Below are 26,689 nucleotides of genomic sequence, written 5' to 3'. Positions count from 1 at the left end.
TACCCGGGTTGGAGGAGAGTCTCCTCTTCTCCAGACCCGGGTACCATCTGCGCATTGAACCGCATAACATCCGCATGTATACATGCGGATGTTATGTGGTTCAATGCAAGTCAACAGCGGCGATTTCACCGCGAAATCTGACAATAAATGGTTGTGCTGCGGATTTTTCCGCAATGATAATCCGCAGCGGAAATTTCTGCAGCATATGCATAGCACATGCAGATTATCATTGGGAAACATGGCAAACATCTTAACAAGCGATTTTAATGCGTTTCCGCGGCGAATATTCCTCTGCGGAAATGCAGTAAATCCGTATCGTGAGCACACAGCCTAAGGCTGTGCAACCGCCACGTTTAAAAAGCCTGGCTACCAGGAGGAAATGAACTTTACTCCTCCCGGCAGATTCTGGCTTTCAGTCATAGAGAAGCGGCTTCAGTCACTGGTCAGTACATAGTGAGCAGTGGCTATAACTAAGCCCAACACTGACTGACAGCTAGCTCAGCACTGATGCACTCCTAAGTCGACTGTCAGTCTGTGCCGGGTGTGGTTACAGCTGACGCTCACTATGTACTGAGCGATGACTGAAGCCGTGCTGTTATTACTGAAAACCAAAGGCAGCTGAGTTTTAAGTATGGCATCTGCAAAGCTTTAGAACACTATTAGCTTGCATATTAACCCCATATTTTCAGGTTAATAGCATTTTTTCATATTACTTTCATATTACAGGTTCCGCTTAAAGGAGTTGTTTCAGGATTATTTTTCCAATGCAGTTGTGCATTAGAGGGCATGTAGTAGCTAACTATCTACTGCACTGCACTAATCAGTAGTGGACTAATCTTCATCCTGTGATGTCCTGTCGATAGAGGGGATCCTTGCCCTCTGTACTGTTGATGGGGCATCACTGCCAATGTTATGCCGATGGACAGTCGGATCCCAGTGCAGGCACACTAAGAGCTGAAAGATTTTCATCAAAGACTGGAGTAAGATTTGTGACTAGGGATGAGAGGATCTGTAGCACCCTGAGGATTCGGCTGCTACAGGGGTATTGCGCCTCAACCCAGAGGTGTGATATTCCACTCCCGGGTAAGGATGGAGTGTGGAACTGAGCTCGGTAGGCTGCATGCACTACACACATCCCATTTCCGAGGAGCAGACCGACGGTACTCCCACTTAGAAATGTGCAGGTACGACCGAGTCTGTTCCTGGCTGGAGTGGGAGGGGGGTGGTACATCCCAAGTAGTGTAGGGGCAGATAGGGGGAGCAGCCTGGGTAAAGTTAGGAGCTCATTGGGTGCTGGTCACCTGAGCTCACACATAGAGGGTGTATATAAGGTGGGCACCAACTAAGAACAGGGTCAGATGCAGAGAACAAGTCAGGAGCAGAGGAGAAGGAAAGACCCAGAGTGAGAGAGGAGAGAGAGAGACCCAGAGGCACAGAAGAACAGGACTCTAAGATCCCAAATTCAAACCCCGGGTGAAGAGTCGGCATCAGGGTACCGGAACCCAAGCTGGTGGGGGTAAAAACATTCCCCAGCCAGAGACCGGAGACCGTGGGCAGCGTTTGCCACGGTCACCCACTACATCCACCCCGAAGGCACACCACATGAAGGGTCAGGGAACCCAAGGCCAAGGGTGTCCCAACAGAAGGCCCGAGGGAGCTGGACCTAGGTGGATCACTGGTGGGGACGGCCAGAGAACGGGACAGAAGGAGAGCTCAGGGCCACGCTCCGGACTTGTTTGGGGGTTGGCCGGATCCAGGACCTGGTGGACGCAGCACGGCTCGGGTGGTCACTCGGAGCTGGAGTGACCAGTACAACATCTGCAGTAAGTAAACACCCTTAACTGCATAACCCGACTCTGTCTTCACTGCCGTCTGCACTGCACCACCACAACCCCCATCCTCTGCACCTGTTCCCCCTGAGGCTATACCCCTCCCGTTGGGGGTTATCATCACAAGCTGCACCTGCACCATCGGCCTCAGCGGACCCTGCTGCAGCGGCGGCCACAGTGACCGCATCACAACGGGTGGCGTAGTCGACACAAAAGAACTCTTAATAACATCTGTAGGACTGCCACATAGCACTGAGCTTGACGCCCTGGGCACGGGGCCGGGTCACAGCCGCTCGGAGACTACAACCCCCCATCTGATCCGGTGCCGGGTATTCCCCTCAAAAAGGAATATGTCCCAGGGGGCGCGTCAGATCCATGGAAGTTAGAGTTCTGGTACTGACCAGAACTTTATTCCAAAGTTCGGTTTGGGTACCAGAACTCCGAACTTGAACCAGAACATGAACCCCATTTAAAACAATGAGGAACCAAACTTTTGAACTGGAAATATCTTTCTCTCTTCAATGGACTTTTCACGGTTTCCGAACATTGTAACGGACTTCCGGGAAAATTCCGTGTTCGGCGTTTAGCACCGGAAACTAAATGTCTGGTACGAACCCCAAACTTTTAAGTTCTGGTTTGCTCATCTCTATTTGTGACATAAAGAAAGCCACAGCTCGTCATGCATTACATGAGTAAGCATCACCATAATCTATTATGCCCCTGCAACAACTCTGCTGGCCGAAACTAGAATGAAAACGTCAAAAGTCGCAACATTTTTGCTCAATCTTGTGTTGCGCAAATATTTTGTGACTTTTCAAAGTGTTTTAGGCCTGATTTCCAGCTAAGACACTTTGATGAATAGGGGCCATAAACTTGGCCTTCAGGTAGGGATTGCACAATTCTGGAGTCCCTCTTTGCCTCGCACATTTCCCTTGCATATATCTTGTTATGCATTTACCGAGACAGACAGGAGTCAGAAGACTGCAGTGTCTGAGTTGACATACTCCTGCATTGAATAGAAGCACTTCTCCCTCATATTAAATGTTGCTGGTTTCTTTCAGCAGTGCAGGAGTTATTCTGCTCAGTTTTGACTTTCTGTAGCTTCTATTTGCAAGTTCTCAGCTGTGCAACATCAGCCTCTCCCCTCTCTTATATAGTCTCTGCTTTGGCTATCTGGGATTGTCAGTGTTATGTCTGGTGCAGCCTGGTGAGGAGTGGAGGTGTTAGTGTTTGGTAGAGACATTTAAGGACAGTTTTTCTGTGACTGTTGCTTGGAGTTTTGATTGTGTGCATAGTTCTATCCTTTTCTATTTTTGTTTACCTTCCTAATCCCTTTGGTGTTTCCCATTGTTGTCTGTGAGTGCATATTTTGTGTGTTTGGTATTTTCATTTGTCCTTGTACGCCCTTCCTTGTTTCTTTGTTTTGTGTATATATATATATATATATATATATATATATATATATATATATACACACACTATTCCTCCCCATTTCCCTGGGTGGGGGAGGGGACAGATAAGGGCCGATTCAGGAAAACAACAAGGTATGTGGTTCAAGCATCTTCACCATCTGAAGTAACCTGTGAAACAGGGCTACATAGGGCGCCCCTACTGTTAGGGACAGGGTAGGAGCCCCTGGTCCCGGGTATTCAGACAGTTGCAACATGACATACTGTACCTTATGTAGAGTTGGTATTAAACTTATTGAAATTATTCCTGAACACACACACATTTATTATACAGTGAAACCACTTAGAGATGACCACTAAAGAGGCTTTAAAAAGTGGGTGGACTTCTCAAAGAAGATAGCCTGTCTGCATAAGATTGGGTAGAACTGAAAATCTGTCATAAGAAATCTAGTCTGTATAAGGGTTAGCCCTCTCCAAGAGGTGGTCTTTCGAAGAAATTTCAGTGAGTGTGTGTGTGTATGCTTACTACCCTTCACTTAACATCAGTTATATGATAACAACTTCATTACAGTTTTTCTCCACTTGTCTGTAAACAGATTCGCTTGCATGAAAAACTCCAGTTATTAAACAATAAAAACAGAAATGATAAAGAAGAAAGAAGAGAATATTTGCAGTTTTCTGAATTTGACTGCCTCAAGTGCTTGTTGTTCCATGCCACTTTCAGCACATTCAGCGAGAATTCCTTACTCCATTAGCCAATCGATTGTCCATCCTCCTCCTTATCACCCCATCTGTCATGTTTGTGACTAATTATGCCAGACCTCCCCACGACAGTTTGTGAACGTAAATTATGAAAAATACCAGAAGGGAAACAAAATAAACAGCAACAAAAATATATGGAAGGAAGACAATGAAGCGCTAACCATGTGCTCGCTTATCCGTGATTTCATCAATAAATAGTAGTGTAGCAGATGCTACTTACACCAGTCAGTTATTGTCTGGGGACTTCCACAGGGACTACATTTCACATATTCTTTCAAGCATTGCAAGACTTCTCTGCCACAATAACTAAGTTGAAACCACTTTAGTGATCTTTTACTAAACAGAGCATGACGGCAGGTTACATAAAAGTCATTACTGGACACTTTATTTTTAGATTATAATAATATAATTCAGTTCTAATAACACATCTAAAAGCTAATTTAATGATTCATTAATATATTTTCCAAATGCATGAAAAGTATAACGAAAATGTTCTTTTTAGTTTCTTGCAATAAACACTAAATTAATGTCTATACATTATTACTCTTTAATAGATTTTTAAAATATTCTGAGGGAGATTATTAATATTTTACAATTCCAACTGAAATATTTGATCTAACTTTCTAGGCTTGTTAGTTTTCTCCTAATTCCAGCTCTTGGCTGCACTATTTTGCTCAAAAAGTGTGTGCCATAAAATAATGAATTGTATTTGCAAATTTCACATCTGCTCTGCCCAATTCAGTAGACAGTTTTTTGAATTGTCGAGAAAAGTGTGAAAAGTGTATTAAACATAAAAAGCGTTGAGCACCAGTAACTCCACTTTTTGGTGAAATTCTATTCTTTTTACCTGTTTCTTTTCATACTGCACCTCCTTCCTGGCTACCAGAAAAACCATTGCCAATAAACCAACCCACCAGTAATTGTGAGCCATAGAGCCATTAGTTTAGCCCCTTGCTTGCAATCTTATAGAAAGTATTAAGTGTTATTTTTCTTTGATGATGGTATTGGGTTCCCTTAGTTAGAGGATCCCTTGTAGTGCATGGGTTGCATATATAGAAATTGGCTTCTACCATTAATATGATCTGTATCTTCTTATCTTTTTATTATTTGATTCAATTTTACAATGTTTTAATATTAGTTGTTAGGGAACAAAATATTATTATTAATATTATTATTGTCATCATCAATAACTGTTATTATTACTGAAGACAAAAATAATGACTGTCTCTGTCTGTACCATACTGATTGACATATATAATATGCGCCCACACAGAATATGCACAGGTCTATGTTTGGAAACCTGAATATGGTAAATTCAATTAGGCCATGCATAATGCCATATAAAATTTTAATCTCAAACTGAGAAAACGGAACTGTATTTAAACCCCTTAAGGACCCTGGGATTTTCCATTTTTGCATTTTCGTTTTTTGCTCCCCTTGTTCCCAGAGCCATAGAGTTTTTATTTTTTTGTCAATATGGCCGTGTGAGGGCTTGTTTTTTGCAGGACGAGTTGTACTTTTGAATATTACTGGTTTTACCATATTGTGCACGGGAAAACAGGAAGAAAATTCCAAGTGCGGTAAAATTGCAAAAAAGTGCAATACCACAGATGTTTTTTTAATTTTTTTTTACCACGTTCACTGAATGCTAAAACTGACCTGCCATTCTTATTCTCCAGGTCATTACGAGTTCATAGATACCAAACATGTATAGGTTCTTTTTTATTTAAGTGGTGAAAAAAAATTCAAAAGTTTTATAAAAAAAAATGGCGCCATTTTCCGAGACCTGTAGCGTCTACATTTTTCTGGATCTGGGGCCGGGTGAGGGCTTATTTATTGCGCGCTGAGCTGAAGTTTTTATTGATATCATTTTCGGGTAGATCCGATGTTTTGATTGCTCGTTATTGCATTTTATTGCAATGTTGCGGCGACCAAAAAACGTAATTCTGGTGTTTAGAATTTTTTTTCTCATTACACCGTTTACCAATCGGATTAATTCTTTTTTAATATTGATAGATCGAAGGCGGCAATACCAAATATGTGTATATGTTTTTTTTTTATTATTATTATTTTATTTTGAATGGGGCGAAAGGGGGGTGATTTAAACGTTTAAACTTTTTGCTTGCTTCTATAGTCTCCATAGGAGACTAGAAGCAGCTACTGTCTGATCGCCTCTGCTACATAGAGGTGATGAACAGATCACCTCTATGTAGCAAAAATGCTCCTGTGCTATGAGCGCCGACCACTAGGTCGCGCTCATAGCGATCAGTACATGACAACCACTGGGGTCTGCTGTAGACCCAGGGTTGTCATGCCCACCCATCAGTGACCCTCGATCACGTGACGGGGTAAGCTGTTAAATGCCGCTGTCAGAGATTGACAGCGGCATTTAACATGTTAACGGCCAGGGGTGGATCGCGATTCCACCCACGGCTGTTGCGGGCATATGTCAGCTGTTTAAATCAGCTGACATGTGCCCGGTTCAGTGTGGGCTTAGCGCCGGAGCCCGCTCTGAACAGGGGGTGATAGCCTGGTGCATACTATTACGCCCCAGGCTGTAAAGGGGTTAAAAAAATTATGTTAATTTAATAGAAAATGTCCTGAAAAGTAATTCTGTAATTAAAAATGTTGATGTTTTCTACCTTAAAAAAACCCTTAAAGTGCTGGCTTCCATGGGTCACACTTCTTTGCTGTTTACTGCCCGTCGTTAGGCAAAGTCAGTCTCTAAGAAGCTGAAGGGTGCTCTAGTCTCGAGCCTGTATCCTGTTTAGTCATCTGGCAGTAGCAAGATCATCACGTCCGAATCTTTAGTCTAATGTCCCTGATAATATCATAAAGAAATAACAATTAGCATTAACACCGCTTCGCCTTTGCCATGAATTAGAGATTTTTATGGAAAAAGCACAATACTTTTACTACCATTTTTGCAATATAGAGGGAAAAAATGAATATTGTTTCCATGATTTAGCGATCTTAAAGCATGTTACTCTCTTGCCACTGACCATATTTAGTTTAAAGTATGAAGCTGTATGTCTGTCCCTCTGCCTTATGCTCATGTGACCCATACAATAGAGGGGTAGGCATTGTGCGTTAATCTCATTTGGTGTATGGCAGGGGGTTGTATTCCTGGCAGTATACAATGTATCTCGCTGTGGCCAGTTTTCTGTCAGAAGAGTCCACTCTTCTCAAATTACACACCCACATGAAACTCCACAATATAATGTTGTTCCAGTAAATGCCTCCAGGTAGAGGGTGATGATGGTGGTAGTAGTCTGTGCACCTGAGCCCCAGTCATAAAGAAGCCTTAAGAACTTAAACAGAAGTCTCTTTACTGAAGATAATGAGGCAAATTCTTATTCACAAATGGTAGGGAACTGAGGTACAGGATTACACTCAGGGTTGATGACTGCTGTATACCTGCAGACAGGCAGATCTTGGTAACCTCTGGTTTCATCAAATCTGAATATTTCTTCCTCAGCACTGTGCTCTGTTTCTGCCCTGAGGTAATTTTTCCACATAGAGGTACAATTGTAATCATCCTAATATGAAGACTATCAGCTCACCTTATTGTGTTCATCCGCTTTTTAAGCGCAGAAGTCAGGGGGGAAGGTAGGTAACGCCTTCACCTACAAAATGGCTTCCTCTTCTCAAAATGTATGGCCACCAAATGCCACTTCAATCCTTAACTACCTCACTGGATTTAGCTCCTCCCACTCCCATGTGACTGATGAAGCTGCAGTCATTGGCTGACTGCCCAGAGCCGTTTTTTCAGAAGCTTCTGCATATTAAACAGAGCTGGGTCACATGATCAAGCCTGTGAGAGGAAGATTAGCCCTTTTTGTGCTGCCTGTCAGCAGGTTTCACAATGTATTTAAAATGCACAGTTTACATACAAAAAAAAACTCAGCATTTACATGAAACACACTATATATCCGGTATCCCATAGAAATGGCCACTTTGCGGGACACCACAATTGTATAACATCATAAGAATACCCAGCCATTACATTATGCCTTGCTAATCAGCACATCAGGAGGGTGGGTCGTCTATAGATAGTCTAGCTTTTATCTCATTTAGGGAACACTGTGTGTGCAATGGAAGATGGGAAATGTGGTAACCAAACTCCTGCCACTGGCAGACTTCCAAGCTCCCTACAACATGGCGTATTTTATAGTGCTGAAGAAAAGCACTGGATGGCAGAGCGGGGGATATATGAATGTGTCTGCAGAGAAAATCCATGGAATTTGAAGAAATGTGAACAAGTTAGTCAACAGTCCTTTCCAAATTTTGCTGAAAACTAATTACCCTTAAAAAGGATTGACCTATTTCAGTTAACTTTTTCTAATAGGCTCAAGAAAGTGTTAAAAAAGTCCTATTTTTTCTCTGAAGAGGCAATTTGCAGATTAAATTTCCCAGAGGAACATTGCATGGCAAATAAGCCTTCTTACTTTGACGTGCCAAAGCCGGTATGTCACTCTCCACAAGGAAAAAGGTTACCCCTTAGACCTCAGTCCAGAGCCTCTCATCTAGCCAAATCAGTTCTCATACTTTGCACTGACGAGGGCCAATAGCCCGAAACACTGCCTGCAAGATGAGATTCTGATTTGGCTTTTATCCTAAGTCATATTGCACGACCCGTTAAGGGTTGATTGTAACTTGTAGGATTGCTGCTTGTAATAGATGGCGCTATAGAGTTCAAGTCCTCTTTTTCTCTGAAGAGGCAATTTGCATTTAAAAAAATAACGGAGATTTACTTATCCTCCCTGGGTCTAGCGCTGTGCTCCACTGCTGTTTCAGCCTATGTTGATCGGCTACAGTGGTAACGTCACAGCATTAGCGCTGCAGCCAACCAGCTGTGCTGATGCAGACAGCATGAGCCACTGATCTCAGTTTAGCTGTAGGGCTTTTGATGTGATGTTATTGCTCCAGCTGATCACCTAAGATTGGAGCAGTAGCAGAGGCACGGCCCTAGGCCCAGAGGAGATAAGTAAAGATTGCTTTGATTTTTTACACATCACTGAGCCTTTGGGAAGAAGTTAGTTGCACAGGGACAGGCTCTGTAATGGATAGCATGTGTAAAAATAATTATGGTGTGCTCCACTAGATGCTGTATATCAGACCGACTTTTCCCACAGAAGAACTATTTTTAGTGGTTTTAGTGGAAAAGTCATTCCAGAAATTTGCACCTGATACACAACCATGAGACCCACAAAAAAGGTTCAGTATTAGGAGGCAAACAGACGGCCGTATTTCTCGTTTGAGGATCGCATTGCAATCCTCGGACTGACCATCGGCTCTCCTGACCTGAGCGTGACAGCTGCATAAAAAAACATCACGCTGTCACTCTTAGGTCAGGAGAGGTGCCGGGCCAGTCCGTGCACTGCGATGCGATCCTTGCATGAAAAATATGAATGTCTGTGCACTTAATCCAAATATTACAGTAGTAATGCACATGGTTGTATGAAAGGGACCTAACCAGAAACAGATAGTTTATTTATATACTTCTCATGACACAGTATTTTTTTACTTGAGACCTTCCATATATGTCTGTAAATGTACTTAAGATTTCCCCTTTATGTAATCATTTGACCTTTTCTGTATAAGTTTCAATAAAAAAATGAAAAATGAGTTGTGATTACTTTTATTGTATACATCAATGAAGCATGCAACTGCTATATGCAATTTAGTATGGGTAGCAATATCTGTCTGCAAAACTATGTTACATTTGGCTATCTGTGTTTTTTTTTATTTTATATTTTGCATCAGAGATACTGTATATCCAGTCGTAGCATATCAGTAGACTTTGTTCACAAAACTTTACAATTTATATAATATAACATATCTTTGAAGTGTTTCCATAAGTTAACTAGTTGGCAGGGAAATCAAGAGTGAACAAAATGAAGTCAAGTGTTACAACATTAAAACATTCAAGGGAAAGGAATTGGCATTCCCAGGAGAAATATAAAAACATAATTTTCTTTATTGATATCTTTGTTAAAAATCATATGTGCAGTTCCATGTTTAATCAAATTAAATCCATTTAAAAAAATGGAATATTTATTTTACATCAGGAGGAAGTTGTTTTTTTTAAAAAAAATCCATGATCAGAGATATAGAATTGTGGCTAAACGAGGTTTTTCACTAGCAAACAATTTATCTCCTAGTTTAGTACTTATTAACCTTTTCACGCCAGAGCCTGTTTTCGCCTTCGTGACCAGGCCAATTATTTCAATTCTGACCACTGTCACTTTATGAGGTAATAGCTCTGGAATGCTTCAACAGATTCCCCTGATTCTGAGATTGTTTTTTTTCATGATAGTCGTAAAATTTCTTCGATATCACTTGCGTTTATTTGTGAAAAAATCAGAAATTTGGCGAAAATTTAGAAAATTTAGCAATTTTCAAACTTTGAATTTTCATGCCCTTAAATCAGAGAGACATGTCACACAAAATAGTTAATAAATAACATTACACACATGTCTACTTTACATCAGTACAATTTTGGAACCAACATTTTTTTTGTTAGGAAGTTCTAAGGGTTAAAAGTTGACCAGCAATTTCTCATTTTTCCAACAAAATTTACAAAACCATTTTTTTACGGGCCACATCTTATTTGAAGTGACTTTGAAGGGTCTTTATGACAGAAAATACCCAAAAGTGATACCATTCTAAAAACTGCACCCCTCAAGGTGCTCAAAACCACATTCAAGAAGCTTATTAACCCTTCAGGTGCTTCACGGAAATTTTTGGAATGTGGAAGAAAACAATGAACATTTAACTTTTTTCACAAAAATGTTACTTTAGACCCAATTTTTTTATTTTCACAAGGGTAATAAGAAAAAATGGACTACACAATTTGTAGTGCAATTTCTCATGAGCACGCTGATACCCCATATGTGAGGGAAAACCACTGTTTGGGCGCACTGCAGGGTTCGGAAGGGAAGGAGCGCCATTAGACTTTTTGAATGTAAAATTTGTTTGAATAATTAGCGGACTCCATGTCGCATTTAGGGAACTCCTGATGTGCCTAAACAGTGGAAACCCGCCAAAAGTGACACCATTTTGGAAACTAGACCCCTTAGGGAACTTATTTAGATGTGTGGTGAGCACCTTGCACCCCTAGGTGCTTCACAGAAGTTTATAATATGGAGCCGTAAAAATAAAATTTTCACATTTTTCCCACAAAAATGTTTTTCATTCTCTAATTTTGCATTATCATAAGGGTAACAGGAGAAATTGCACCATGAAATTTGTTGTGCAATTTCTCCTGAGTACACCGATACCCCATATGTGGGGGAAAACCACTGCTTTGGTGTACGGCAGGGTTTGGAAGTGAAAGGAGCGCTATGTTGGCTGGGATAGGTTACAGACACCATGTCACATTTGAAGAGTCACTGACATGCCGAAACAGCAGAAACCCCCACTAGTGACCCCATTTTGTAAACTACACCTCTCAAGGAATTCATGTAGTGAAGTAGTAAGTATTTTTTAATTTTTAAATTTATACCATTGGGCAGTGAAGAAAACATAATTATATTTTTACCACAAAAAAATGTTTTACCCTCAGATTTTACATTTTCACACAGGGCAATGGGTAAAAACGGTGCCGAAATGTGTCACACAATTTCTTCTAAACGTGGCAATACCCCATATTTGGCTGTACCGTACCGCTTAGCCATACGGCGAGATCCGGAAGGGACGGAGCGCTATTTAACACTTGAAGAACAAATTATTGTAGAATAGTTTGCGGACTCCATATACACAGCCCCTAAGTGCTAGAAGAGCAGAATCCCTCCTCAAGTGACCCCATTTTGGAAATTATACCCCTTTGGGAATTTACCTACAGGTGTAGTGTTGATTTTGACTCCATGGGTCTTTTCCAGAAACAATCAGCAGTGGATGTTGCTGAGTGAAAATTTCAAACTGCTGTTGAAGTGACCAGTACGCTGGTCACTTGCACCTGTAAATTAGGCAAGCTCTCATCGCTACAGGAATTTCAAACATGTGGACCCTAAATGCAGTTTAGGTACATTGTGGGGCTCAGAAGGGAGGGAGGCATTTGGATTTGGGTGCACAAAATTTTCTGAATTTCTTTTGGGGGGCAAGGGACATTCCGCTTTTCCAGAGCCTTTCTGCTAACAGTAACTTGGAAGTCCCTTATATTTTTAACAGATAACGGACCAGAGTGGAGACTAGCTTTTTTTGAGGACTGAGTTGAAGCTTTTATTGGGAACATTTTACATAACATTTATCCGGCGCTCTAGGCTTAGCACTTACATCAGGGTTTCCATCTAAATTTCCAAGTGATGTAATTCAGATGAAACCCCTGCGGGATCCATTCACTATAATGAGGCAGCAGAGTTACTCTGGACTCCGTCTGGCCTCTGTTTAGCGGTGTCCTTTTTTTCAGAAGTGCACAAAATTGTGGCCAACCGCACCTTTATGCACGCCTAAAAAATCTGACACCATGGGATGCAGGCCAGACAGCCTCCACAGTGCTTATATCTGCCTCATTACAGGGAATCTTCTGCCGGGGGTTCCATCTGAATCATGTATTTCAGAGATTTACATGGAAACTCTGGTGTAAGTGCTCAGCGCAGAGTGCAGGATAAATGTGAGCAGAGCCTTACTGCGATCTTTGGGAGACATAATAAACAAATCAGTAGCAGGTGAAGAATTGGTTTTATTTATTTTTTACACCGTTCCTCGTGTGGTATAAGTTATTAGATTACTTTATTCTTCGGGTCGGTGCGATTACAGTGATACTAGAATCATATCGGGTTTTTATGACTGACAGCTGTCACACACTAAAAAACGCTTTTTTTTCCAAAATCTAGTTTTTGCATCGCCATATTTTGAGAGCTATAATTTTTACATATTTCGGCTGACAGAGTCATGTGAGGGCTTGTTTTTTGCGGGACGAGTTGTCATTTTTATTGGTACCATTTTTGGATATGTGACATTTTTTGATCACTTTCTATTCCATTTTTTGGGAGGTAGAATGAACAAAAACCAACAATTCAGGAATTGTTTTTTGAGTTTTTTTTTATACCATTCTGCGTGTGGTAAAAGTGATAAGGCAGCGTTATTCTTCGGGTCAGTATGTTTACAGCGATACTACACTTACCGTATATTTATTTTTATGTTTTGGCGCTTTTACACAATAAAACAATTTTATAGAAAAAATATTTTTTTTACATTGCTCTATTCTGAGAGCTATAACTTTTTTATTTTTTGCGGAACAAGATGTCGTTTTCAGCGGTACCATTTTTATTTCCATTTGGCTTTTTGATCGCATTTTATTCCACTTTTTGTTTGGCAATATGATGAAAAAGCATAGTTTTTTGCTCCGTTTTTTTTTTTTTTACGGTGTGCACAGAAGGAGTTAATTAGTGTGACAGTTTTATAGATCGGGTGGTTTCAGATGCGACGATACCAAATATGTGTACTTTTTTTGTTTTTGCATAAATATACGGATTTATTGGTTTAATATTTTATTTATTTATTTTGTGATATTTTTTTTAACAGTTTGAAAACATTTTTTAGACTTTTTTTTCTACATTTTTACTTAGTCCCTGTATGGGACATCACATTCATTTTTATTTTTGTAATCACTGTTCTCATGCAATGCAATAGACATGTATTGCATTGCATGAGAGCTCTGTTGATAGTATAAAACTGTTAATTAGTGTGACAGTTTTATAGATCGGGTTGTTTCAGATGCGGCGATACCAAATATGTGTACTTTTTTTGTTTTTGCATAAATATACGGATTTATTGGTTTAATATTTTATTTATTTATTTAGTGATATTTTTTTTAACAGTTTGAAAACATTTTTTAGACTTTTTTTTTTACATTTTTACTTAGTCCCTGTATGGGACATCACATTCATTTTTATTTTTGTAATCACTGTTCTCATGCAATGCAATAGACATGTATTGCATTGCATGAGAGCTCTGCTGACAGTATAAAACTGTCATTATCTCCTGCTAGACTCAGCTGCAGGCTGAGCCTAGCAGAACACTATACATGGCAGACCCGGAGGTGGTCATGTGACCTCCGGCTGCCATGACAACGCCAGGTCCTCTCAGACATCAGGGGGCCGTCAGAGAGGTAAGTGGACGACCCCCTCTCCTCTCACTATCTTCTAAATGCCGCGATCGCTATAGATCGCGGCATCTAGAAGATAGCAAAGGGTTAACATCATTGGGACCTGATCCAATCCCCTGGGGGTTTATAAACGTTGGCACTGCACAGAGCCCAGACAGCGCCGACGTTTATATACAGTGGGCGGTCGGGAAGCAGTTAACAACTTCATGAATTGTGATACAGAATATATTGTTCAAGGCACTAAATGTACAGAATGTAATTTATAAAATTATATGTAGGTTGTACTACAAAGAATTTTAAAAAACGTGTGTCTGAACGCATCCATAATATCATAAATGGAAACAATACATATTCAGGGGACACCAAGCACTTCACAGAGAAGCATAATAGTAGTAGTAGTTTGGTATGTTATGGGCTGGAAAAAAGTTACTTTTCCGGAAAGGGGAGGTGATTGAAATTATTAATGCGAGAAATGTATTGCATTTTTCTGCTAAACACCAAACAGTCTAATGGGTTAAATTATAGAAACAATCCAATTTATATATATTGAGGATAATAAAAGCATGTCTTTAGTAAAGCTTAGTGCAACAGGTGTTTCCTAAACTAAATATGCACGTTATGTGGTTGTCCACAGGTGATTGGTTCTTACCGGTTTTAAATATAGTCATAGTCTAAGATGGATTATCTCTATCAGGGGAGGATACTGACAGCTTGGGGCCCCTGTGCAAGAGATGTGTATGGGTCCCCCTCCTTTTATGTCGACAAAGCTACAGATGTATATGTAGCCACACACACATATATATACTGCTCAAAAAAATAAAGGGAACACTCAAATAACGCATCCTAGATCTGAATGAATGAAATATTCTCATTGAATACTTTGTTATGTACAAAGTTGAATGTGCTGACAACAAAATCACACAAAAATCATCAATGGAAATCAAATTTATTAATCAATGGAGGCCTGGATTTGGAGTCACCCCCAAAATTAAAGTGGAAAAACACACTACAGGCTGATCCAACTTTGATGTAATGTCCTTAAAACAAGTCAAAATGAGGCTCAGTATTGTCTGTGGCCTCCACGTGCCTGTATGACCTCCCTCCAATGCCTGGGCATGCTCCTGATGAGGTTACGGATGGTCTCCTGTGGGATCTCCTCCCAGACCTGGACTAAAGCATCCGCCAACTCCTGGACAGTCTGTGGTGCAACGTGACGTTGGTGGATGGAGCGAGACATGGTGTCCCAAATATGCTCAATCGGATTCAGGTCTGGGGAACGGGCGGGCCAGTCCATAACTTCAATGCCTTCATCTTGCATGAACTGCTGACACACTCCAGCCACATGAGGTCTGGCATTGTCCTGCATTAGGAGGAACCCAGGGTCAACCGCACCAGCATATGGTCTCACAAGGGGTCTGAGGATCTCATCTCAGTACCTAATGGCAGTCAGGTTACCTCTGGCGAGCACATGGAGGGCTGTGCGACCCTACAAAGAAATGCAACCCCACACCATTACTGACCCACTGCCAAACCGGTCATGCTGAAGGATGTTGCAGGCAGCAGATCGCTCTCCATGGCATCTCCAGACTCTTTCATGTCTGTCACATGTGCTCAGTGTGAACCTGCTTTCATCTGTGAAGAGCACAGGGCGCCAGTGGCGGCTTTGCCAATCCTGGTGTTTTGTGGCAAATGCCAAGCGTCCTGCACGGTGTTGGGCTGTGAGCACAACCCTCATCTGTGGACGTCAGGCCCTCATACCACCCTCATGGAGTCGGTTTCTTTCTGTTTGTGCAGACACGTGCACATTTGTGGCCTGCTGGAGGTCATTTTGCAGGGCTCTGGTAGTGCTCCTCCTGTTCCTCCTTGCACAAAGGCGGAGGTAGCGGTCCTGCTGCTGGGTTGTTGCCCTCCTATGGCCCCCTCCATGTCTCCTGGCGTACTGGCCTGTCTCCTGGTAGCGCCTCCAGCCTCTGGACACTACACTGACAGACACAGCAAACCTTCTTGCCACAGCTCGCATTGATGTGAAATCCTGAATGAGCTGCACTACCTGAGCTACTTCTGTGGGTTGTAGAGTCCGTCTCATGCTAACACGAGTGTGAAAGCACAACCAACATTCAAAAGTGACCAAAACATCAGCCAGAAAGCATTGGTATTGAGATGTGGTCTGTGGTCCCCACCTGCAGAACAACTCCTTTATTGAGGGTGTCTTAATAATTGCCAATAATTTCCATCTATTGTCTATTCCCATTTGCACAACAGCATGTGAAATTGATTGTCAATCAGTGTTGCTACCTAAGTGGACAGTTTGATTTCACAGAAGTTTGATTTACTTGGAGCTATATTCTGTTGTTTAAGTGTTCCCTTTATTTTTATGAGCAGTGTATATATATCCTACACCACTCCCATCATTGCTCACCCATACCACCCCCATCATTGCTCTCCCACACCACCCCCATCATTGCTCTCTCCCCATCCCCCATCATTTCTCTCCCCCCACCAACCCCATCATTGCTCTCCCCACATCTCCATCATTGCTCTCCCTCACCACCCCATCATTGCTCTCCCCATCACCCCCCATAATTGCTATCACTCACCACCCCCATAATTGCTCTCCTCCACCATCCCCATGATTGCTGTCCCCCACCACCCCATCACTGCTCTCCCCCACCACCTCCATCATTGCTCTCCCCCGAGTATTGGTTAAAAAAAACACACTCACCTCTCTGCTCGTTCCCCTGCAGCATCTTCATCCCTGGTAACTTTCTCACTGACACAGGCACGGTGTGCTGACATCATCAAGCCACGCGTGCCTGTCTCAGAAAGAAAGAGCAGAGCAGGCAGGAAGCAGAGGACGATCCCTGTAGCTCCGCTCGGCTGCCATTTTTTCCTGTCTGCATTGGAGCTGCAGGGATCGCACCCTGCCCAACGCACATGATAGTTCAATTACTCAGCATTAGGGATGAGCGAACCTGATTGGTAGAGTTCGGGGTCCATACCGGACACATAGTGTCTCGTACCGAACCCCGATAACAGACTTTTTAATGTATATCCGGTTTCCTGTATAGGTTCACCAGTCTAATAAAGCTTGTTGAAAGGCTGTAGAACAGACAATCAACAAGCTTTTAGACTGTGGGCACTTCTGGAGCCATCACAGCCATTCCAGGTATTGGCATTATTGTGATTGGCCAGTGCACCATGGGTCCCGGCCTGTATAAAAGCTGGATCATGAGTGCCGTTGCCATTCTGCTCTTATTAGTGTAGGGATAGGATACAGCTGGAGTGAGGGACAGATTCTGACTGCACACACTGCAATAAAGCCGCTTATGTACTCTGCAACCCATATCTGAAGGAGTACTGTGTCCGTAAGGAACTGTGTGTACTCAGCCCCCGTCTGCGGGAGTACTGTGCCTTTAAGCCACTGTGTGTACTCTGCACCCCCCGCCTGTGAGAGTATTGTACCTTTAAGCCACTGTGTGTACTTTGCACCCCCTTTATGAGGGAGTACACCGTCCTGTGAGACTACCGTGCCTTTATGCCTCTGTGTGTTTTCTACTAGTCTGGGAAATAAATAAATGGCATCAGCCGTCTCGTTGCCATTTCTAGGCCAAATAAATACATTTTCTGGACTGGTGTGTGTTTTCTAGTAGTCTGGTAAATAAATAATTTGCATCAGCCATCTCATTGTCATTTCTAGGTCAAAGAAATAATTTTTCTAAATGGTTGTGTATTTTTTAGTAGCCTGGGAAATAAATAACTGACATCAGCTGTCTCCTTGCCATTTTTCTGCCAAAAAAATAATTTTTCAGGACTGCTGTGTGTTTTCTATGTTTTCTAGCAGTGTTGCAAATAAATAAATGGCATCAGCCATCTCATTGCCATTTATAAGCCAAAGAAATTAATTTTATGGACCAGTGTGTTTTCTAGCAGTCTGGGAAATAAATAATTGCCATCATCCGTCTTATTGCCATTTCTAGGCCAAATAAATATTTTTTTTAAATCGATGTGTGTTTTCTACTAGTCTGGGAAATAAATAATTGGCATCAGCCATCTTGTTGCCATTTTGAGGTCAAAGAAAAAAAAATTCTGTACTGGTGTGTGTTTTATAACATAGTAACATAGTAACATAGTTTTTAAGGTTGAAGGAAGACTAAGTCCATCTAGTTCAACCCATAGCCTAACATGTTGATCCAGAGGAAGGCAAAAAAAACCCATGTGGCAAACACTAAGCTCCACATTGTGGAAAAAAAATTCCTTCCCGACTCCATACGACAATCAGACTAGTTCCCTGGATCAACGCCCTATTAAGGAATCTAGTATTTATAACCTGTAATATTATACTTTTCAAGAAAGGCATCCATGCCCTTCTTAAATTTTAACAGTGAATCACTCATTACAACATCATGCGGCAGAGAGTTCCATAGTCTCACTGCTCTTACAGTAAAGAATCCCCGTCTGTGATTATGATTAAACCTTCTTTCCTCCAGACGTAGAAGATGCCCCCTTATCCCCGTCTCAGGCCTCAGAGTAAAAAGATCAGTAGAAAGGTCTTTGTACTGTCCCCTCATATACTTGTACATAGTAATAAGATCACCCCTAAGCCTTCTTTTTTCCACAGTAAATAACCCCAAGTGTAATAACTTGTCTTGGTATTGCAGACCCCCCAGTCCTCTAATAACCTTGGTCGCTCTTCTCTGCACCCTCTCTAGTTCAGCTATGTCTTTCTTATACACCGGAGACCAAAACTGTACACAGTATTCCAAGTGCGGTCGCACTAGTGACTTGTATAGAGGTAAAATTATGTTCTCCTCATGAGCATCTATGCCTCTTTTAATGCATCTCATTATTTTATTTGCCTTTGCAGCAGCTGCCTGACACTGGCCACTAAACGTGAGCTTGTCGTCCACCAATACACCCAGGTCTTTTTCAGTTACAGTTTTGCCCAGTGTTTTACAATTAAGCATATAATTATACATTTTATTTCCTCTGCCCAAGTGCATTACCTTACATTTATCCCCATTAAAGCTCATTTGCCATTTATCAGCCCAAGCTTCTAGTTTACATAGATCCTCCTGTAATATAAAATTGTCCTCCTCTGTATTGATTACCCTGCAGAGTTTAGTGTCATCTGAAAATATTGAAATATTACTCTGTATGCCCCCTACAAGGTTATTAATAAATATGTTAAAAAGAAGGGGGCCCAATACTGACCCCTGTGGTACCCCACTGTTAACTGAGACCCAGTCTGAGTGTTTTCCATTAATAACCACCCTTTGTTTCCTATCACTGAGCCAATTCTTAACCCACATACATATATTTTCCCCTATCCCCATTGTTCTCATTTTATGTATCAACCTTTTGTGTGGAACCGTATCAATAGCTTTTGAAAAGTCCATATACACAACATCCACTGCATTTCCTTGGTCCAGTCCAGAACTTGCCTCCTCATAAAAGCTGATCAGATTAGTTTGACAGGAACGGTCCCTCGTAAACCCATGTTGATATTGGGTCATGAGGTTATTCTTCTTCAGATACTCTATTATAGCATCTCTTAGGAACCCTCCAGGATTTTACCCACAGTAGAGGTTAAGCTTACCGGCCTATAATTTCCAAGTTACGTTTTTGTCCCCTTTTTGAATATTGGCACAACATTTGCTATACGCCAGTCCTGTGGTACAGACCCTGTTATTATGGAATCTTTAAAGATTAAAAATAATGGTCTATCTATGACGTTACTTAATTCCTGCAGTACTCGCGGGTGTATCCCATCCGGGCCCGGGGATTTGTCAACTTTAGTGATTTTTAGATGCCGCCGTACTTCCTGCTGGGTTAAGCAAGTGACATTTAATGGAGAATTTTTGTTATCACAAAAAATGTTTTCTTTCATGCGATTTTCTTGTGTAAATACGGTTGAAAAAAAATCATTTAGCATATTGGCTTTTTCCTCATCTTCATCCACCATTTCACCCAGACTATTTTTAAGGGGGCCAACACTATCACTTTTTAAGTTTTTTACTATTTATGTAGATAAAGAATATTTTGGGGTTATTTTTACTTTCTCTGGCAATGATTCTCTCTGCCTCAATCTTTGCTGCCTTGGTTTGTTTTTTACATAATTTATTTAATTTTCTATATTTATTTAATGCCTCATCACTACCTACTTTCTTTAGTTCTCTAAATGCTTTCTTTTTGTCACTTATTGCGCCCCTTACAGCTCTATTTAGCCATAGTGGTTTCCTCCTATTTCTAGCATGTTTATTCCCAAAGGGTATATATTGTGCACATGTACTATTCAGGATGTTAATAAATGTCTCCCATTTGCTTTGTGTAGCTTTATGTCTCAGGATATCGTCCCAGTTTATTGCACTAAGATTATCTCTCAACCGTTGGAAATTAGCCTTCCTGAAGTTTAGTGTCCTTGTAACCCCTCTACTACACATCTTATTAAAGGTTACATGAAAACGTATTATTTTGTGATCACTATTACCCAAGTGACCCCCAACTCGTATATTTGATATGCGGTCTGGTCTATTGGTTAATATTAGGTCTAGCAGTGCCCCCCTTCTTGTTGGGTCCTGAACCAGTTGTGAAAGGTAATTGTCTCTCATAGTTGTCAAAAACCTATTACCTTTGCTTGAACTACATGTTTCTGTCCCCAAATGTATTTCAGGGTAGTTGAAGTCTCCCATAATAATGACTTCTCCTTGAGTCGCTGCTTCATCTATTTGCTTTACGAGGATATTCTCCGCTACTTCCATTATTTTTGGAGACTTATAACAAACCCCTATCAGTAATTTATTATTTTTTCCCCCTCCCCTTATCTCCACCCACAGGGACTCTTCATTTTCATTAGATTCACATATATCCTCCTGCAAGACAGGTTTTAAGGATGATTTTACATATAAACACACCCCCCCCTTCGCTTGTTTGTACGGTCATTTCTGAACAGACTATAGCCCTGTAAATTAACTGCCCAGTCATGGCTCTCGTCCAGCCATGTCTCAGATATCCCTACCATGTCATAATTATTTTCCAACAAAATTAATTCTAATTCCTCCATTTTGTTGGTGAGGCTTCTAGCATTAGTGTACATGCATTTTATAAATCTCTCTGTACCTCTATTCCTTCTTACTTTATTGACTGTTCTAACCCCACTCCCAATTTCTTTATTTGTGCCCAGTTCACTATCTGCACTATCTTCCCCACCTATAAATTGAATACTCTCCCCCCTAATCCCTAGTTTAAACACTCCTCCAACCTTCTAGCCTTTTTTTCCCCCAGCACAGCTGCACCCTCCCGATTAAGGTGCAGCCGGTCCCTAGCGTAGAGTCTGTAGCCAACTGAGAAGTCGGCCCAGTTCTCCAGGAACCCATATCCCTCCTTCCTACACCAGTTCTTGAGCCACTTATTTATCTCCCTAATCTCCCGTTGCCTCTCTGGAGTGGCACGTGGTACTGGTAGTATTTCAGAGAATACCACCTTGGAGGTCCTTGCTTTCAGCATGCAGCCTAATTCCCTGAAATCATCTTTAAGGACCTTCCACCTACCTTTAACTTTGTCATTTGTGCCAATGTGCACCATGACCTCTGGGTCCTCACCAGCCCCTCCCAGTAATCTGTCAACCCAATCAGCGATGTGCCGGACTCGAGCGCCAGGTAGGCAGCACACTGCTCGACAATCCCTGTCTTTGTGACAGATTACCCTATCTGTTCCCCTAATAATTGAGTCCCCCACTACCAGCACCTGCCTGGCCTGCCCTACTCTCCTATTTCCCTCTTTACTGGAGCTGACACTCCTCCGGCTTTAAGGGGACATGCCTTGCTGCAGCAGTACTACCCCTGTACCGTCACTCCCCTCATCTGCCAACTTTGCAAACTTATTGGGGTGTGCCAGATCAGGACTAGCCTCCCTGGCACTCTTCCCTCTACCCCCCCTTCTAACTGTAACCCAACTAGCGGCCTCACTGTCCTGCTGCTCCCGACTACCACCCTCCCCCACATCTACCCCAGTGAGCTGCTGCTCAGTGAGCAGCAGACTCCTTTCCATGTTGTCAATGGATCTCAGTGTTGCCAGCTGCTCATTTAGATCCAGTATCTTGGCTTCCAAACGCACAACGTGCACACATCTTGCGCAGCAGTAAGCAACCCCGACCGGCTGTTCAAGGAATGCATACATGTGGCAAGATGTACACTCGATAGCATTTTCAATAATGGAGCTCATTTCCTAACGGGGATTGCAATAGACAGAATGTTAAGTAAAAAGAAAAGTAAAGAATTAATGAAATACAGACAGCAATTTAGTCCAAAGTCCTCCCTTCCAAACTCCCTGAATCCAAGTCACTGAAAAACAAGTCACACACTTACTTTTGTTCGCACTTACACTCCGGTCACACTCAGCTCATTCACACTCGCAAATTAAGAGATTTAAAGAGGTTTTTTTTTTTTTCCCTTTTCTAGCAATGCACCCTTCACCTCAATGCACTTCCAAAGGACTGGATGCCCAACCAGCTGCCCCTTATAAACCCTGAATTATGACCCCTTCCCCTTAATTAACCCCTTGTGAGTAAAGCAACACCTCAGGATTTTAGTGCAATGTAGTTAACCCTTAAATACACAGGTAGTAAACTAAGAAACTAAAATTGTAGTGAGAAAATAGGTTTTAAAAAGCCCAATAAAACTAAACAGGTAGAAAAGCACTCAGCAGGTCACAATGCAGCAACTCACCGCAATTCACACTGGTATTTTCTGCAGGATTCCCAAATACCTCTTCACTGAAAAACAAGTCACACACTTACTTTCATTCGCACTTACGCTCCGGTCACACTCAGCTCGTTCACACTTGCAAATTAAGAGATTTAAAGAGTTTTTTTTTTTTTTTCCCATTTCCAGCAATGCACCCGTCACCTCAATGCACTTCCAAAGGACTGGATGCCCAACCAGCTGCCCCTTATAAACCCTTAATTATGACCCCTTCCCCTTAATTAACCCCTTGTGAGTAAAGCTACACCTCAGGATTTTAGTGCAATGTAGTTAACCCTTAAATACACAGGTAGTAAACTAAGAAACTAAAACTGTAGTGAGAAAATAGGTTTTAAAAAGCCCAATAAAACTAAACAGGTAGAAAAGCACTGAGCAGTAGAGATGAGCGGCGTTCGACTCGAACTGTTCGCCAATCTCAAATTCGAGCTGTTTTGGGCCGTGTTCGAGCCGTTCGGCGAACACGAATGATTTGAGAAAAATTCGGCTGTTCGAGGTTATGTTCGATAACTGTTCGTGCACCAAAATCATAACTGGATTTTTTCTCAGTAAGGATGAAAATTAATGTTAATACGCAGTTTGAGTGTACAGCGGGGTGGGGGGAGGGGCAGGGGATGGATCTCTGCAGGAATAAAGAAGATCTCCATTTTTTTTTCTCTTTCCCGCATTTACAGTGGTGAGGTGCAATCTGTCAGCCTATCAGCAGCGCACACACAGAGCGAAGTGCTTTTTTTCACACAAGGAAGGGCATGTGTCATTGGCAGTGTATGTCACATGTCCTTGCCCTATAAGACCCAGCCATTTTCCCCGTCGCCACCATTTTCTCACTGCTGCAGCTGCGTGTTAGACGGCACCGCTGTTGCTGTGTGCGCTATACTTTCTTAATTTCAAGCCAATTTTCGCACAAATCTACAGATAGCTTGGGAGTAGGGAATAGTTGTGATTGCAGTCCTTTTAAGGACTAGGTTACAGCATTTCCTATGACTTTTATCAGGCTGGTCTGTGCTCTTAAATAGATAGGTTGTGGGAGTAAAGACTAATTGTAATTGCAGTCCTTTTCAGGACTAAGTTACATCAGTTCCTATCAGTTTTTGCCAGGCAGGTATGTGCCAGTGCTGTGCAAGTTATTTCACAGCATTTGGCTGAATCTAGCAAAGCTAATCCTTTTTGGCCTATTGAAGAGTGTGTTAGTCAGTGGAGTAGCCTATCTGTGTTGCAAGATACACCACCTGTGTATAGAATACCAATTTTTTTACTGCACCTAGTGAAGTAAAACCTTTTGGGCATAGCATCATTCTATTAGTCCATCTATACTGACCTCCATAAGGTTGCAAATTGAATATAATTTTTTTCTGCATCTAGCTCTGAAAAAATATTTGTACTTCTAGCAGTGTGTGGGACTTGTTCTACTAGTCCATCTATACTGACCTCCATCAGGTTGCAAATTCAAAATAATTTTTTGTCTGCATCTAGCTCTGAAAAAATATTTGGGCCTCTAGCAGTGTGTGGGACTTGTTCTACTAGTCCATCTATACTGACCTCCATCAGGTTGCAAATTCAAAATAATTTTTTGTCTGCATCTAGCTCTGAAAAAATATTTGGCCTTCTAGCATTGTGTGGGACTTGGTCTATTAGTCCATCTATACTGACCTCCATCAGGTTGCAAATTAAAAATATTTTTTTGTCTGCATCTAGCTCTGAAAAAATATTTGGCCTTCTAGCAGTGTTTGGGACCTGTTCTATTAGTCCATCTTTACTGACCTCCATCAGGTTGCAAATTAAAAATAATTTTTATCTGCATCTAGCTCTGAAAAAATATTTGGGCTTCTAGCAGTGTGTGGGACTTGTTCTATTAGTCCATCTATACTGACCTCCATCAGGTTGCAAATTAAAAATAATTTTTATCTGCATCTAGCTCTGAAAAATATTTGGGCTTCTAGCAGTGTGTGGGACTTGTTCTACTAGTCCATCTATACTGACCTCCATCAGGTTGCAAATTCAAAATAATTTTTTGTCTGCATCTAGCTCTGAAAAAATATTTGGCCTTCTAGCATTGTGTGGGACTTGGTCTATTAGTCCATCTATACTGACCTCCATCAGGTTGCAAATTAAAAATATTTTTTTGTCTGCATCTAGCTCTGAAAAATTATTTGGCCTTCTAGCAGTGTGTGGGACCTGTTCTATTAGTCCATCTTTACTGACCTCCATCAGGTTGCAAATTAAAAATAATTTTTATCTGCATCTAGCTCTGAAAAAATATTTGGGCTTCTAGCAGTGTGTGGGACTTGTTCTATTAGTCCATCTATACTGACCTCCATCAGGTTGCAAATTAAAAATAATTTTTATCTGCATCTAGCTCTGAAAAAATATTTGGACTTCTAGCAGTGTGTGGGACTTTTTCTATTAGTACATTTATACTGACCTCCATCAGGTTGCAAATTGAATATAATTTTTTTCTGCATCTAGCTCTGAAAAAATATTTGTCCTTCTAGCAGTGTGTGGGACTTGTTCTACTAGTCCATCTATACTGACCTCCATTAGGTTGCAAATTAAAAATAATTTTTATCTGCATCTAGCTCTGAAAAAATATTTGTCCTTCTAGCAGTGTGTGGGACTTGTTCTACTAGTCCATCTATACTGACCTCCATCAGGTTGCAAACTGAATATCATTTTTTTCTGCATCTACCTCTGAAAAAATATTTGGGCTTCTAGCAGTGTGTGGGAATTGTTCTATTAGTCCATCTATACTGACCTCCATCAGGTTGCAAATTAAAATTTTTTTTATCTGCATCTAGCTCTGAAAAAATATTTGGCCTTCTAGCAGTGTGTGGGACTTGTTCTATTAGTCCATCTATACTGACCTCCATCAGGTTGCAAATTAAAAATAATTTTTTGTCTGCGTCTAGCTCTGAAAAAATATTTGGGCTTCTAGCAGTGTGTGGGACTTGTTCTATTAGTCCATCTATACTGACCTCCATCAGGTTGCAAATGAAAAATAATTTTTATCTGCATCTAGCTCTGAAAAAATATTTGGCCTTCTAGCAGCGTTTGGGACTGGTTCTATTAGTCCATCTATACTGACCTCCATCAGGTTGCAAATTAAAAATAATTTTTTGTCTGCATCTAGCTCTGAAAAAATATTTGGCCTTCTAGCAGTGTGAGGTACTTGTTCTACTAGTCCATCTATACTGACCTCCATCAGGTTGCAAACTGAATATAATATTTTTCTGCATCTACCTCTGAAAAAATATTTGGACTTCTAGCAGTGTGTGGGACTTGTTTAATGAGTTCATCTATACTGACCTCCATCAGGTTGCAAATTAAAAATAATTTTTATCTACATCTAGCTCTGAAAAAATATTTGTCCTTCTAGCAGTGTTTGGGACTTGTTCTATTAGTCCATCTATACTGACCTCCATCAGGTTGCAAATTAAAAATATTTTTTTGTCTGCATCTAGCTCTGAAAAAATATTTGGGCTTCTAGCAGTGTGTGGGACTTGTTCTATTAGTCCATCTATACTGACCTCCATCAGGTTGCAAATTAAAAATAATTTTTATCTGCATCTAGCTCTGAAAAAATATTTGGCCTTCTAGCAGCATGTGGGACTTGTTCTATTAGTCCATCTATACTGACCTCCATCAGGTTGCAAATTAAAAATAAATTTTTGTCTGCATCTAGCTCTGAAAAAATATTTATCCTTCTAGCAGTGTATGGGACTTGTTCTACTAGTCCATCTATACTGACCTCCATCAGGTTGCAAACTGAATATAATTTTTTTCTGCATCTACCTCTGAAAAAACATTTGGGCTTCAAGCAGTGTG

This window comes from Phyllobates terribilis, unplaced genomic scaffold, assembly GCF_046119375.1.
Source record: "Phyllobates terribilis strain yellow unplaced genomic scaffold, ASM4611937v1 Scaffold_4__5_contigs__length_816908805, whole genome shotgun sequence".
Taxonomy (NCBI): Eukaryota; Metazoa; Chordata; class Amphibia; order Anura; family Dendrobatidae; genus Phyllobates; species Phyllobates terribilis.
This window is presented reverse-complemented; position numbering follows the sequence as displayed.